The sequence below is a fragment of the Rutidosis leptorrhynchoides genome, chromosome 8, assembly GCF_046630445.1.
Source record: "Rutidosis leptorrhynchoides isolate AG116_Rl617_1_P2 chromosome 8, CSIRO_AGI_Rlap_v1, whole genome shotgun sequence".
NCBI lineage: Eukaryota > Viridiplantae > Streptophyta > Magnoliopsida > Asterales > Asteraceae > Rutidosis > Rutidosis leptorrhynchoides.
The window spans coordinates 303,161,721-303,175,433 of NC_092340.1; positions in this window are offsets into that span (position 1 = coordinate 303,161,721).

Sequence of the window (13,713 nt, forward strand, 5' to 3'; positions counted from 1 at the left end):
ATTTATATATTTTCTTCAGTTCGCTTTCCAATTCTTCATCTCCATCTCCGTTCTTTACAAAAATCCAATATCTACCTTTACACAAACAGATTCCAAATTTTTTTCTGAAACTCAAGTCAAATCCTAATATCCTCAAACTAAAAAATAAATAAAAATTAATACCAAGACGGTAAAAGAGTGAGAGAAACCCAAATTCACTCAAGCTTATATCTAATGCAACAACCACTTGTATAAATTCAATTCTCATTAATACAAAAAAATTTCTCTTGTTTCACTTGAACCAAATCTTTCCCTCACCCCCAATTCAATTGCACCATTGATTCCTAATGGCTCCACGGTAACCGTATAAAGTTACTACAGATATCAGTGATGTATATACAATAATAAAAGGAAGTGAATGTGGAGGCTTGTGATAGTTGCAGGTTTCCGATGATGTACCAGTCGAAAAAGGAAGTGAAGTTGGTGGTGCTTTGCGACGGTTTCTTCACGGGTTTCGACTAATGAGTTTACAAGCTTAGTAGGAGGATTAACGTGTTTGGGTTTGATTTAGATAAAGAATATGATTTAAACATGGGTTTATGTAACGACCGAGCCCTGGGGATTCCTGGTGCAGCAGTCCAGTCAACCCGTAGCATGATATTGTCCGCTTTGCTCATAGGCGCACGGATTTTTCTTGGCGACCACACACGACGAACACTTTCCCAGGAGTTCACTCATCCCGGTAGTGCTCTTGCTCGAGCACGCTTAACTGCAGAGTTCTCATGGGATCTGCTGCGCTTGTGGTCCCAAAACGCGTCATGCAAGGAAAGGTCTCCACACCCTTATAAGGCATGCTTCGTTCCCCTATCCAATCGATGTGGGACGGATGTTACAATCCTCCTCCCTAATGGGACACAGCGTCCCCGCTGTGCACGTTGGTCCGTGGCCTGGCTCTGATACTGTGACGACCTGGAAATTTTCGAACAAATTTAAACGTAATCTTTATATGATTTCGACACGATAAGCAAAGTCTGTAATGTTGAGTCTCAAAAATTTTGAACTGTTTCATATATTCAATTGACCTTCGACTGCTCCCGACGATTCACGAACAATTAATTGTAAATAGATATGTGTGTATGTATATATAAATAATAATTCAAAATATAATTTGAAGTATTATATGTTGTCGTTATAAAAATAATAATTAATAAAATAAAAATAAGATATTATAATAATTATTATTTAAAATATATCTTTATATATATAATGTATATTAAAAATAAATATCTAATAATTGTAATGCTCGTTTGATGTTCCGATTGATATTAAACAAGATGAATTCAAACTTATATGATTTTAAAATAAACGGTGATCCGAAAATGAGTTATATAAACTATAGGCTTATTAAAAAATTTAATTAGGAACTATTTGTTTAATTTTAAAAAAAAAATTATATTTTACTTAGGGGCTGAGAGTGAATAATTGATGTAATTTTTATTTAATAATTAATGACCAAATTTTATACCATAATAATCAAAATAAATATATATAGTAAATTTAAAAATATGGGAATTTTTCAAAGACTTTTATCTGCCACTGATTAACAACGGAGAACGATATAGCAAGCAGTTAAAAACTGTCGGTAGATACAATACAAAATCTAGGCTGCTGTCGTGTTCATGCTAGTGGAGAAACAATTAAAATTCGTTTGCACGTGCTTTTGCTTATTAATTGAAAACAATCAAATATTGTTAGTGTGAAATTATTGTTGCAGTGGTTATCTGTCCAATTCTCTATATATATTGACATATACATGAAGAGTTATATACCCACTGTCATCACCATTATAAAATGCAACCTACAACAACTATATTTATTTTTCCTTGGTGAACTTACTTCATCAACTTCTTTCGATGAACAACCTATCACCACCATGAGCACACCCTAATCACAAGAATCCTCACCTTTGTTCTAAGATCATCATAATCGTCGAACATCACCAGCCTCATCACCTCATTCGGTTCTATGTTTTTGTTCGAAAGCCATCAACAACCACCCTATTCAACCACCACAACCATCAACCTAACACCATCAAGTAACCATCACTAGATCACCGGTGACTGCTGTTATTATCGAGGTATCCAAGAAGATAAAACGAAACCCATTTGTGTACTGTTGCGGGTTAATGATGTTGATGTACTAGACCAAAAGCCATAGTTTGCTTTCTGTTTACTTGCTATCGATCATGAGCACTACTGCTATTTATTGCTTCCGTTATTTGATCACCACTTAATCACCATCAATGTTTTCGTTTTGGTTTAGTAACCGAGAACCATCACCTTTATATATAGATATATACTCAATAATATACATAAACACCCTTTGCAACCACCTTCGATTCATCATTACTTTCATTAGAACCTACCATCATCAAACCCACTTGATTACTTTTGTTTATTTCGAACCCACACAACTCCCATCGATCGCTTTTCTGTTCTCTATCGAAGACTCACTTCATTATCGCAAAAACCACTTTCTTGTTCGATCAAAAACCCAAAAGCCATTAGACCACCTTCGATTGTTTTCTCTTGCAAACCGATCAATGTTTACTTCTGTTATCATTATGCTTCAGTTCTTGATTCACCATCAAACTAAAAACCATCATTCATCTGCAAACGAATAAAGAAAATGATGAATATCGAGGGTGAAGAAAATACTGTAACGATGATACAACGCGTTTCACGTAAAACCTACGAGTTCCGCGTAATTTAATTACACAATTACACGTTTCGTGTAATTTGTCACATGAATCGCGTAATTAATTGATAATGATGGTACTGTACGTTGAAAAATATAATGATTAGTGGTGTTTTGATAACGAGATTAATGATGAACGTGAGGGTAATTAAAATATAAAGATGATACATGTATAATAGATGGAAAACGATGGATCTCTACATGTCTCCTCAAGTCCCACGTGCAATTTAAAAACATCCCAAAAAAAAAAAAAAGAGGAAACACTAGTAGATGAAACTGGGACAAAGGTGTATATGTGCACTTTCATTGAAAATTGAACGTTATTTGTTAATTTGGGTCATATTAAATTATGTGAGCTGTTATGATTTCGTTGAGTTTTTAAAGTTATGAGATGAAGATGAAAACGGGTTAAAGGTAGTTATGATGCAAATAAAATTAGAAAAACAAAATAGCATGGATGGTTAAGGATGTTATCGGGTTAGTGGGACGTCGCAAGTTCAGACCCGGACTTGGGCATTCTTTTTTAGGGCTACTCCTTTAAGGTAGTTATTACTAATACTCTTATTATTATTATTTCATTATTATTTTTATTATTATTATTATTATTATTATTATTATTATTATTATTATTATTATTATTATTATTATTATTATTATTATTATTAAATTAACACATGATATTAAAATTATGACTATTATTATTACTATTATCAACAGTATTAATAGGATTATCAAGATTATGGTTATCATAAGCATTAGCATTATTATTAGTAGTATTATTATCATTATAGTTATTAATATAAATATTAGTATCATTATTATTATAGAAAAATCATTATTTTTATAGTTATTATTATTAGTATTCATTATTAGTAAAATTAATATTTTTATTAAAAAGTATCATTTTTATTAAAGTTATCATTTTATCATTTATATTAAACGTATCATTTTTAACTCTATTATCATTATTATTATTTTTATCATTACTAATATTATTTTAGTATTATTATAATTTTAACAAAATAAACGATATATATATATATATATATATATATATATATATATATATATACATAAAAATATATTTAATACATATAACATAACAAAATTTATATTTTTATTTATTTTAAATATATAAAATGAGTATATGAAACATATAGGTTATTAATATAAAAATGATATAAATAATAAATTTATATATATATATATATATATATATATATATATATATATATATATATATATATATATATGTATATGTATATATATATATATATATATATATATATATATATATATATATATATATATATATATAAATTTGTTCGATTACAATTATGTGTGTTAATATATAAATAAATGATATTGGTTCGTGAATCTGAGGCCAACCTTTCACTTGTTCAGTGTCATCATTTGCATTATTGCTACGAAATACAGTATAGTGAGTTTCATTTGTTCCCCTTTTAAATGCTTTTGCAATATATATTTTTGGGACTGAGAATACATGCGCTGCTTTTATAAATGTTTTACGAAATAGACACAAGTAATCGAAACTACATTCTATGGTTGGATTATCGAATCGAATATCACCCTTTTTAGTCTGGTAATCTAAGAATTAGGGAACATAAACCCTAATTGACGCGAATCCAAAAGATAGATCTATTGGGCCTAACAAACCCCATCCGGGTTACGGTTGCTTTAGTACTTCGATTTTATCATGTCCGATGAGAGTCCCGGAATGATGGGGATATTCTAGACGCGTTTTGTTAATGTCGATTACCAGGTGTTCACCATATGAATGATTTTTATCTCTATGCAATTTTTTGCGAAATGCCTGATATGAGATGTATATTTATGGAAAAATTGAAATCTTGTGGTCTATTAAAATTATGGAAATGATTGATTTCGATAAACTTATGAACTCACCAACCTTTTGGTTGACACTTTAAAGCATGTTTATTCTCATGTATTAAAGAAATCTTCCGCTGTGCATTTGCTCATTTTAGAGATATTACTTGGAGTCATTCATGGCATATTTCAAAAGACGTTGCATTCGAGTCGTTGAGTTCATCAAGATTATTATTAAGTCAATTATAGTTGGATATATTATGAAATGGTATGCATGCCGTCAACTTGTGATGCAAAGAAAGATTGTCTTTTAAAAATGAATGCAATATTTGTAAAATGTATCATATAGAGGTCAAGTACCTCGCGATGTAACCAAATGTAATGTATTCGTCCAGATGGATTAGGACGGGTCGTTAAATTTGGTATCAGATCTGGTTTAAGTTGTGTCGTCGGCTTAATAGTGGAGGGGGTTCTCACAGTGTTACCTGTGACGAAGCATTGGCTCTTACTCCTCACGGTCCGAATATGGTTGGCTTTGCTGAGAGGCATGGCCGTAAAATCAGTGTCTGAGGTACACTTAGTAGTCACCAGGCGGTTAGTTGGGAAGGCACTGGGTGGGACGTGTGGTGTCCCCAACTATGTTAAAGTTGGTATCAGAGCGGTGGTCTTAGTAAACCAGGTCTTGCATTAGCGTGTCTAACAGATAGTTGTTTAGATGCATTATTGAGTCTGGACTTCGACCGTGTCTGCATGTCAAAAGTTTCGCTTATCATTTCGTGTCGAAAATTACCTGCTTATCATTCTTAGGGAATCACTTGCTTATCATTCTTAGTCTAGACACATCTTACTGTATTGATTGCATGAATAGTGTATAGACAATATTCGTATCTTAGCGTATCTGCTAATTCATATCTTAGCGTATCTGTTACTGTTAACTTTGCCTGACATATTCCGTAAATCCCTCCATAATCTATGAAATCTTTTGCTCTATATATATAGATATTCTATGTAATTAGAATACCATACGATTGCCGGAAAAATCATTTCACATCGAAAAATCCTTTATTCAGTCGTACGAAATGGAACTCTATATGGATGTTCACTCGATCTCCAAAATATTGTAACTGAAATGAATCAACCAATCAGCCATCCCCAATTCATCTTATGGGTTCGTAGTCGACTAAATCAATGGAGACGTGAAGAAGGCGATCCTTTTCGCCAACCAAATTCGCCTCTTGGCGATGAACCTGAAGCACTTACCGGAGAACCTATTCGTAATACCAATTTCTCTCTCATTTCCAGAGTATCTCGTCATGATTATATCTTATCTCAGATTTTAGATCTTATTCATTCGCTCGTACGAACCGACAATCATCCAGGAATAATAGAAGAAGTCAACGAACTTCGCGCTCGGGTAGTGGCTTTAGAGAATATGGTGCAAAGGTTACAAGCACCAGCAACAGCACCGGCAGCAACAGTATTACCATCAGCAACATCAACAGTACCATCACCACCACCAACAACAACATCCGCATCCCAAGCCATCATTTTCACAATCTGTCCCACGAACATCAACATCATACGCACCATAGATACCAAGGAGTACCAACAACAATGAACGATGAAGTATTGATCAATAACTTCATTGAAGAAATATTCTGCGAAGAATATGTTGGTTCTAAAAGTTTTAGAGATTATTTATTCTAGCTCAACCCGAAAAGAAAATGAGTTTAATATCATATTAACTCATTAAATCCATGATTATATCTGAAGAAAATATATATGTATATATGTTTTCATAAAGATGGTAATTAAAAATTCTTTCATATAAACTGTTAATGGTGAAAATATTTTAACGGGTAGGTAATACCCAAGGAATATTTAGATTTCACATTAATAAGTTACACTGTGCATTCTTCGAATCTGATTCAACGGTCATTTACTATCCTACTTACATCCACATATATACGTATCCGTTCACCGCAGAATAACCATTTTCATTCAATTTCATATTTGGATTTTGACCTATCAGAATCCAACAAGTGGCATAATGAAGAAAACATTGGACAAAATAAAATTTTTTAGAAACAAACAAATTAACTATGAGAAATTTTGCTAAGAATCCACGCTAACAAAATCCTAGCTAACTGTTCCTAGCTAACTGTTAATTCCTTATTACATTTTAATTATCGCAATTTATTTTATCGCAATTTAATTCTCGTAATTTTATTTATCGTCATTTAATTTCTGTTATTTATTTTACGAACTTTATCGGGACACATATACAATGTTTTGACATATCATATCGACGTCATCTATATATATTATTTGGAATAACCATAGACACTCTATATGCAGTAATGATCGAGTTCTCTATACAGGGTTGAGGTTGATTCTACAATAATATATATACTTTGAGTTGTGATCGAGTCTGAGACATGTATACAATGGGTCACGAATACGTATTAATTAATTCGAATATTATAAACTATATATGAATTATCGGACTGCTAAATGTGGACTGCTAACTGTGGACTGCCAACATTGGACAATTAAAATGAATTAAAATATTGATAATAACATATGAAACTAAACAATTTTTCAAGTTTTCCACTTGATTTCATCTTAAACATCATTTGTATCTTGACGATTACAATCTGCGATTCAAACCTTTCATAATTCTTGAAAATACTTCAATCGATAGGATAAACCAACCGCACTTCATCTACAGAAGAACAGATTGATGCATATAGTTATGCACCTGAAAACACTCAGAACCTGAGTAAACATTTAACACGTGTATGTGCTAGCTCCTTTGGCATTGTTATTACCGAAAATAACATTGCAACTCTTTTTCAAATTAGCCAATTTTGTCACAGCTTCAGCAAATCAACTTCGACTTCCATTCGAATTAACCTTATTATAACCTCGATATATAAGTTTGCCTGTCGTCATCGTTACCAGGGAACCGTTTATATTCCACCACATTAGCAGTAAACTTACCAGCAACTTCAATGAATCTGGACTTTTCGAAAAATCATTATATTCATTGAAACCCCATCGTGTATTCATCTATACCCTGTAACAATAATTGCCATACCAATGACCGAGAATCAGCAATCAGTATTTCGAATCTCGTAGCATTTCTACATCAATAGTTATATGTATACATATAACAATTATCTCCTAGAATTACGAACTTCAATTCTGAAATTTTGAAAAGCACCCAGCCTACGAATCAATACATTGAACTTTGAAAAAGCTGAATGAAGCAGCAGAAACTGTAGGCAACCGTAAACAACCTTAATCGTCGGAAGTTTGATGATAAAGAATAGTATGTTGGAAAAGCTCAGAAAAGTTGGAACTGGAAAACAGATTGAGCTAACTACGAAGGAGACCAAGGACAAATACAAGGACCATACCCCATATTCGAACAATCCAGGTAATTCTGGATCCGTTGAAATCTTTAGAGAATATCTTGCTCCGAAGTCATGTTAAAATCTTGCGAAAAATTTTTCTTCATCAACTTTCGAACTTGGAAATTCCAAAATATCATCGTAAATATCTTCGATATTTCTGAGGATATTTTCATAAATATTCTCGTCCGAAATTATATACCTCTTCGTGCTTCCTGTGTTTCATTATATTGGAAACTTCTGTAAAAATTAAGTTTAATTTATGAATGAATTCTGGAGAAATGTAAAGAAATTGATGCATGAATTAGTATAATATAATGACACTTGATCAACGTGATTATATTACAGTAAGTCATGTTGGGTTTATAATGGAACGTGATGATTCACAGATCATAACGTCATCATGTGCCATGTTAGACGACTCTTACATTCTATCTAAATATATAAACATATCAAGAACATAATTTCTTGATAAATTCTATCTTTTTACTTGAAATCTGGTAACTTAACCAATCAAGATCGTGCTATTACAATTTTTCTTTTAGAACATTAGTCATGTGACGACCCGGGAATTTCCGACCAAATTTAAACTTAATCTTTATATGGTTTCGACACGATAAGCAAAGTTTGTAATATTACAGTCTCAAAAAGATTTTGAACTATGTTCATGTATTCAATTATCATTCAACCATTACCAACGATTCACGAACTATTAGTTGCAAATTAATATATACATGTATATAGATATATATAAATGTAGGTATATATATAATAACTTGAAATAATAACAAATAAGTAAAATAATATGCAAAATAATAAGTTGCTAAAATAAAGTTATATATATGAATATGATTAGTAGACATTACATAAGTATTAAATTGTAAACTATAGATATTAAATGTAAATGCGAGTTAAAAAATATAACTGTTATGACAAATTTTATTATTACTAATTTCATTAATATTAATTATTAAAATGATAATAAATCTAATGTAATGATTATCAAAATAAACACTTAATATATAAATATCACTATAAGATTGATTAAAATTATTATCTAGTTGTAATTTAGATATTATTAGCTAATGTGATTAATATATGTATCATTTATTGATTATTAGTAATATTATTATTATTAGTATCATAATTATTATTAGTATTATAATTATTATTATTATTATTATATATTATTATTATTATTTTAATATCATTACTATTAATTATTATTAAACTTATTAAAATCATCATTCTTATTATTAATATCCTCACTCCTCTTGATATTATTATCAATATTATTATTAGTCCCATTAATATTATAATTAGTATATTTAGGATTAATAATTACCTGTAATTTTTTTTATAATTATATTTAAAAATTTGTAATCTGATGAAGACAAATTTATAATGTAACAAAGTTGTTGATTCGTACAATTCGGTTAACAATCTTAATCCACCTTTATTTTTTTTTTCTTCATTCTACTATTGCTAATTGATCTTCTATGATTCTTCTTACACTACAAAACAATTTATGATTGAAATTATTTGTTACAACATGTAAGCCATCACATCACATTATATATAATACCACTAGCTAATTATATATACATACATTCCTAATATGATATGATCATAAGCTCCACTAACATTGATATTTCCTACTTGACTTCAACAAACAACAAACCAATCCTCTCCATCTCTTCCTTTCTCCCTCTCTTCCTTGTGAAACACCATCCACGACCACTATACCTGTCACCCTAATCAATCACCAACACCTTCACCAACCTTAGATCACGACTACTGCTATAGTCGTATTTCCTGTCAAACTAAACCATCGTCAAACCATAATCATAACTACAACAGTCACCATTCCGTTTATATTTCTGTTACAACCATAGACTCTTGTCGACTACTATCACGTTTGTTATTATGCCCTTTGTTAGACAATACCAAAGTCAAAAGCTACAGCTACCATCAGATTAATGATCCTGTTGTTCGAATCCATCAAAACAGAAACCCACCATTATCATTCGAACATCACTATACAACCATCAAAATCAATTTGTTCTTGTTTATGTTGTTGACGCAAACAATGAAACCCATTTAAAGGTGGTAAAAGGATTGATCTGTTGCAATTTCTATTTGTTCCTGTTCGGTTTATAAAAAAAAAAAAAAACGAAACCCATTTACAAAAACCTCCTGCAATTCTCTTCTGGTTCCCTTATTTTCGGTTACAATAATAATGATGATAAAGCTGTAAAAGATGAAGGTAATTATATTATGATGATAGGCTAATTCGATATTGATGATGAGATTATTCACGTGATTACGGACGTATCCAATTATTCAATTTTGTGCTTCTTCTTTTTATCTATGGCCGACGAAACCTACCCCAACTTGTCCACATGTTAAAGACATTGAATCTCTTTTCTTATGATTACGTTTGGGTTGTAACACAAGATGCTAACAGGCTTTTTTTTTGGACTGGTATACTTGGGCCGTAGGATTTTTTTGGTCTGTTGGGCCAAAAGAAAGATGAAGGGGAAACCGAGTTATATGAGTTAACTATATTTCGTATGTAAATGGAATCAGAAAAACGAAAATGGTTGAGTGGTCTGAGTGTTTGCTGCATAAACTTGAGGTCCCGGGTTTGAACCCTGCAGTGGTCTATTCTTTTTAGAATTTATTTTAAAGGTAGTCCTTACTAGTAATATTTATTATTATGATTATTATTACTATTACTATTATTGTTATTATAAATTAATATTGTTATTGTTACTATTGTTATTACCATTACTTATTATTATTACAACTAGTATTATAATTAAAATTATTATTATTGTCATCAAAATTAAAAGTATCATAAACAATATTAGTATTACAACATTTAGTAGTATTATTATCATAATTATAAGTCTTAAAACCATTATTACTATTATTAACATTACTAATGTATTTATTATTATAAATTTTGTCATGCAAGTGCTAGTTATCATTATTATTATTATTGGTAACATAAGTAGTATAAATATTATCATTATTATTATAAATATAATCATTAGTATTATTATGATTAAACTTATTATCATTATTATTATTCTTATAAAATTAATATTTCGTTACCACTAAAATTATTAATATTATCATAAAAAGATACTTTTATATAAAAACACATTACGTTATACTTTTATTACTAAAAAGATATTAACTAAGCTATATCAATTAATATATAAATATATACTAAACCTTAATATATAGTTTTTATTATTAATCATAAGTAATAATTATATAAAACATATAAACTAAATATATTAAAATTATCTAAATAACATATAGTATAACAAGTATATTATTAATAACAAATATATATATATATATATATATATATATATATATATATATATATATATATATATATAATTGATCGATTACGATTACGTGTATTAATATATCCACAAATGATATAGGTTCGTGAATCTGAGGCCAACCCTTCATTGTTCAATATAGTCATATGTATTTTTACTACAAAATACATTAGGTGAGTTTCATTTGATCCCCTTTTACTCTTTACATTTTTGGGGCTGAGAATACATGCAAATGCTTTAGTAACTGTTTTACAATAATTATATGCGTGAGTTTCATTTGCTCCCTTTTACTCTTTACGGTTTTGGGCTGAGAATACCTGCAAATGCTTTATTAACTGTTTTACAATATTTATATGCGTGAGTTTCATTTGCCTTTTTACCCTTTATATTTTTGGGCTGAGAATACATGCGCAATTTTTATAAATGTTTTACGAAATAGACATAAGTAATCGAAACTACATTATATGGTTGAATTATCGAAACTGAATATGCCCTTTTTATTAAGTCTGGTAATCTAAGAATTAGAGAACAGACACCCTAATTGACGCGAACTCTAAAGATAGATCTATCGGGCCCAACAAGCCCCATCCAAAGTACCGGATGCTTTAGTACTTCAAAATTTATATCATGTCCGAAGGAGGATCCCGGAATGATGGGGATATTCTTATATACATATTGTGAATGTCGGTTACCAGGTGTTCAATCTATATGAATGATATTTTTGTCTCTATGCATGGGACGTATGTTTATGAGAAAGGGAAATATGAAATCTTGTGGTCTATTAAAATTATGAAATGAATATTTATGTTAAACTAATGAACTCACCAACCTTTTGGTTGACACTTGAAAGCATGTTTATTCTCAGGTACGAAAGAAATCTTCCGCTGTGCATTTGCTCATGTTATAGATATTACTTAGAGTCATTCATGGCATATTTCAAAAGACGTTGCATTTGAGTCGTCGAATTCATCAAGATTATTATTAAGTCAATTATAGTTGGATATATTATGAAATGGTATGCATGCCTGTCAACTTTTGATGTAATGAAAGATTGTCTTTTCAAAAACGAATGCAATGTTTGTAAAATGTATCATATAGAGGTCAAGTACCTCGTGATGAAATTAATTGTTGTGAATCGTTTATAATCGATATGGACTTTGTCCGGATGGATTAGGACGGGTCTCTACAGTTGGTATCAGAGCGGTGGTCTTAGCGAACCGGGTCTTGCATTAGTGTGTCTAACTGATAGTCGTTAGGATACATTAGTGAGTCCGGACTTCGACCGTGTCTGCATGTCAAAAGTTTTGCTTATCATTTTTGTCGGAAATCATCTGCTTATTATCTTTAGGAAATTACCTGCTCATTATTTTTAGTCTAGACACATCTTACTGCAATGATTGCATGAATAGTGTATAGACAAAAAAATTCATATCTTAGCGTATATGTTATTGTAAACTTTGCCTGACACTTTCCGTAGATTCCTCCGTAACGTATGGGATTTTAGTATTATATATGCATATGTAAATTATGTATTGCAGGGTACTAATCTACATCCTATAATCTATTTCTTATCGAAAATCCTTCATCTGATTGTACGAGATGAATCCTGCAACCAGTTCGAGTCCCTCATATTCCGATAGCTATTCCGATAGTTATTCCGACAGCTATTCCGACATAGATGTTCACCTAAGCTCCAAAAACAGCGTCATAGGCATGAATCAACCCATCAGCCATTATCAATTCATCTGATGGGTTCGTAGTCGACTTAGTTAATGGAAACGCACAGAAGGCAATCCCTTCTACCAACCGAATTCATCTCTTGATAATGAACCTGAAGCGTTTACCAGCGAACCTGTTCGAGACACCATTTTTAGTCTCATTTCCAGGGTAATTCGACAAGATTATATTCTATCCACAATTCTGAACCTTATTCATCCGCTCGTTCTGACCGACAATCATCCTGGAGTAATAAGTCAACGAACTTCGCGCTTGAATAATCAATTCGGAGAATATGGTGCAAAATGTACCAGCTTCAACAACATCACCTGCACCAACAGTACCATCAATAACAGCACCAGTACCATCAACAATCCATACTTCAATATCATCATCTGTACTTTGAGTATGATCTTCGTTCTACGTATCGTTCTACCTTAGTTATCTTCGTTCGACATGGCGAATATGTAATCTCTAAAGTTTTAGAGATTATTTATTCTAGTTCCAACCGAAAAGCAAATGAGTTTAATATCATATTAACTCATTAAATCCATGAATACATCTGAAGAAAATATATATGTATAAATGTTTTCATAAAGATTGTAATTAAAAATTCTCTTGTACAAACTGTTAAT